Source organism: Pseudorca crassidens, unplaced genomic scaffold (genome assembly GCF_039906515.1).
Source record: "Pseudorca crassidens isolate mPseCra1 unplaced genomic scaffold, mPseCra1.hap1 Scaffold_64, whole genome shotgun sequence".
Lineage (NCBI taxonomy): Eukaryota > Metazoa > Chordata > Mammalia > Artiodactyla > Delphinidae > Pseudorca > Pseudorca crassidens.
In genome coordinates this window covers 1,157,113-1,161,220 of record NW_027136316.1, presented here as the reverse complement: position 1 = coordinate 1,161,220, position 4,108 = coordinate 1,157,113, and the positions used below count along the sequence as shown (strand labels likewise).

Below are 4,108 nucleotides of genomic sequence, written 5' to 3'. Positions count from 1 at the left end.
TTATTATCATTTTGGGGGGATGACCTAAAAACCAGATGACATGGCTCCAAAGAGTGGAGCACATCCCAGGCAAGAGAGCGGGCATGGCTGGAACAGAGCATCACCAGTGCCATCAGCAGAGAGGCTGGGGCACTGAGATTTTGAGTAACTTAGCATCCTGGCTGGGAGGGGGCACATGTTCTCCAGTGAGTTCGAGCATCCTACACTTCCCCCAAGGGCCTGCAGGGGGGGCACGAAGCCACTATGTCACAGGCGATGGGGCGCATGCGCAACTGCACCCGGACTTGATGGGCAGTCTTCCCTGAGGACGGAGTGGAGGCGCCAGGGCGGTTGCGGACCTGCGCGTGGGGCTGGCTGGTCTGCGGGAGGAAGACGTTCCCCACCCGCGCCCCGGCCGGTGCAATGGGGCTGTGCCCGCTCCTCGAGGTTCCGCGTCTTCCTTTCCGGCCGCCCCGCGCGGTGTATCCCCACCTTCTCAGGTAACGTTCGATGTCGCTTGTTGTCCCTCGGATCCGGTCTCCGAGGGGCCGGCGGCGTGGAGGCTGTTCCCGGCGGGGCGTCTGTTCCGGACGCGGGGCGGTTGGCGGGAGGAGCCACGCCCGAGGCGGAGCGCGGGAATCGCGTGTCCTCGCGGGCGGCGCGGCTGAGCCCCGGACCCTTGGGCCGCGGGGAAGGAGCTCGGGCGCGGGCGACCAGGAGAGTTCACCCTCGCGGACAGACTCTGCTGGGTTTCCTCAGACGCCCCCGGATGGTTGTAAAAATGTCCCCTTTTTTTAGTGGCCAAGAGAACTGTTTCCGCCCCTTGTCCTCAACCGCACGGAATTATCCACTTATTCCTTTGTTCAAAGACCTTAACTAACAGACTATACACGGATCATGTGCAGGTAACGTGGATCTAGTTGAAAACGTATTGAAAGAGTAGAAAAACAGGGCTTCCCTGGTGGCGCAGTGGTTGAGAGTCCGCCTGCCGATGCAGGGGCCACGGGTTCGTGCCCCGGTCCGGGAAGATCTCACATGCCGCGGAGCGGCTGGGCCCGTGAGCCATGGCCCTGAGCCTGAGCGTCCGGAGCCTGAGCGTCCGGAGCCTGTGCTCCGCAACGGGAGAGGCCACAACAGTGAGGGGCCTGCGTACCGCAAAAAAAATAAAAGAGTAAAAAAAAAAGTGTAGTAAAACACACTATGTTAAGTTTTATAGTTTAAACATGTCAGAATCAGAATTTATTGTATTTTACTTTTCCGTCTTAAAGGAATAAAATTATTTGGAGCGTATTGTCAGCTATGGATCGGCACTTGCCGTCTACCTCGACAAGGATTAAATCAGGTGCTGGTGCAGCTGCTGCAGCCGCTGACCTTCAACACCCCCTGAAAGGAGTTCAGGGTGGAGAGCGGAAATGACGTGCTCTGTGCTCGGGGGAAGCTGGCAGGACAGCTCTTCAGAGAGTTAGATACTTTCAGGAGCTGATTTTATGAGCCCAGTTCTTGTATCTCCTCGTGTCTAGAGAAGCACTGAAATCCTTCATGGTGACGTCACTAGCCGGAGCCTGCATGAGAGGAGCAGAAACCTTCTGCAAAAATTATATGTGCTCGATTGCGTGTACTCCCCCTTCACCAAAATTACATATACACTGACCTTCCCCATGCCTCTTTGGAACAGTTTCTTGGAGCCATCTGAGATTCTGTTTCCCAGGATATAGTCTTTATTTTTCCCCCAATAAAACTTAACTCATAACTTTCATGTTGTGCTATTTTCTCTACGTCATCAATATTTATTATTTATTTTTTTTACAAATCATTCTTTTTAAAATTTATTTAATTTATTTGATTTTTGACTGCATTGGGTCTTCGTTGTTGCATGGGCTTTCTCTAGTTGTGGCGAGCGGGGGCTACTCTTTATTGTGGCGCGCGGCTTCTCATTGCGGTGGCTTCTCTTGTTGCAGAGCACGGACTCTAGGTGCGTGGGCTTCAGTAGTTGTGGCTCGCAGGCTCTAGAGCGCAGGCTCAGTAGTTGTGGCTCACGGGCATAGTTGTTCCGCTGTATGTGGGATCTACCTGGACTCGGGCTCAAACCCGTGTCCTCTGCATTGGGTGGTGGACTCTTAACCACTGCACCATCAGGGAAGCCCCACAATGAGCAATATTTAAGATGTAGTTCTTAGCTTTTTTCTCATTTTCAAGTCAAAATATTGCTGTGTTTGAAATTTTCTCATAATACAGTGACAGTCTTAAATATTTATACACATAAGCTCATTGAAAACTCTTCTGCAATATTCCAATGTGACTCGTATTATTAAAAATCATAATATTCATGTCAATACAAAATTTTTATAGGAATGTAATTTAAAAAATTGTGAATCACTTTTAGAAGTTCCAGGCACAGTGACGATTTTTAAAATACCAACCTTTGCATACTTCATAAGACCATTTAAGATGAAATATATTAAAACTTAAAACTTCAACAGAATACTTAAAAGGTAAGACAGGGGCTGCTTTTTGTAAATTAAATACATTCATAGCAAATAAATTTTCTCCTAATAGAGAATATGAAGGTTTTTAGCTTAATGTTCTATAGCTCCATTCAAAAGGTGAAATTAGGATACCTATAATTTCCTTATTATTTATTTTAAGCCTCTTTCCCATAAGAATTGATATTTCTATCTGTAGACTCTTCATAGCTTATTCATTTACTTTTTATTTTGGTTTATTTTCTACAACAGAAAGAGTATTCCTATGTCTTGTTAAAGTTTTTATTCTCCTAACCTAGTTGAAGGTTACTTTCTGACATTGGTTGTAAACAAGGGGAGAGGCCTTATAATAAGCATGCGATTTTTCCTATAGTCAAGATGTTTTTCTTGGACGACTTTCTTTACAATTTCCACTTTGCTCACAATATTATCCCATTGTGACAACTGCATAAAAATTTGTAATCTATTTATACCCAGATGCTTCTTATTTCACCACAGTGCATTTGCTAATATGATTTTACTTTAAATATTAATATAACTTAGTTGATTTTATTCATATATGCTAACATGTTTTATATAGGTACACACATATATGAATATTTGCTACATGCCATTCATTTGCATAGAATGATAGCTGATTGTATCTGATCTTTCTGACTGACAATTGGATAGACTTATGTGTGTTTAAAGTACTACTTAGAACAGACATTAAAATATCACATCGTCTCATTATACAGTATTTTAAAGATCATATTTTAAATTGTGGGAGCAGAAATTTTGTCCATTAAGGTTAAGAAATGATCAGGTCACAATTTTGGCATCGTCATACTCAGTGGAGGAACATGGCTTCTATGTCTTCGTAAATCTGCCACAGTTACACCTGTATAATATCTGAGCATGAGCATTTTTATGTCAACATTATCTTTTCCCAATATACTCGTAATTACCTGAGGTATATCATATCTAGGTTTTACTTTTACGTCAGTACCATCAATAAAGCTTTCTTTTGCAGTGATGGCATTTTTTCTTTTTTAACATGAAGGTACTTATTATCTGACATATTTGTACATGATGAGCTACTGCTCTTGTACAAAGCAAAGTACTTTCATTTCATAGTTTCATCTGTATTCCAGATCTAACCTGATTTCTTAGGAGCATTAGATACTTTTTTAAACTGTATTAAACACATAAGAACAGATCACTTTTTATCTTTACCTACCTCATGAGCTAAATGGATATAGACATTATAATAACATGTAAGTCTGACAAAATTGGGAAGCATTCAAGGGTTTGAACTTCAAGTAATTTTATGTAATCTTCTAAGAGGTAATTTATTTCTGGCACATTATATGGCAACATCTACAATCACTTGCAAGTCTGTGTGCCATTTGGGCTTTCTGATATTGTCACTTTCAGCTATCCCCTAGGAACTGAGTTTGAATTTTTGTTTTCTTTTTGCATTACGCGGTCCTCCCACTGCTGTGGCCTCTCCCGTTGCAGAGCACAGGCTCCGGACACGCATGCTCAGCGGCCATATCTCACGGGTCCAGCCGCTCCGTGGCATGTGGTATCCTCCCTGACTGGGGCACGAACACGTGTCCCCTGCCTCGACAGGCAGACTCCCAACCACTGCACCACAAGGGAAG

At 44.2% G+C, this 4,108-nt stretch overlaps 1 long non-coding RNA gene across 1 annotated transcript; it reads left to right on the top strand.

Annotated features, from left to right (window-relative positions):
* Positions 1 to 284: 284 nt before the first annotated feature.
* LOC137218226 (uncharacterized) lies at positions 285 to 1,729 on the top strand. Its single transcript, XR_010940537.1, has 2 exons — positions 285 to 479; positions 1,248 to 1,729. It is a non-coding gene; the product is annotated as an uncharacterized lncRNA (long non-coding RNA).
* Positions 1,730 to 4,108: the final 2,379 nt, after the last annotated feature.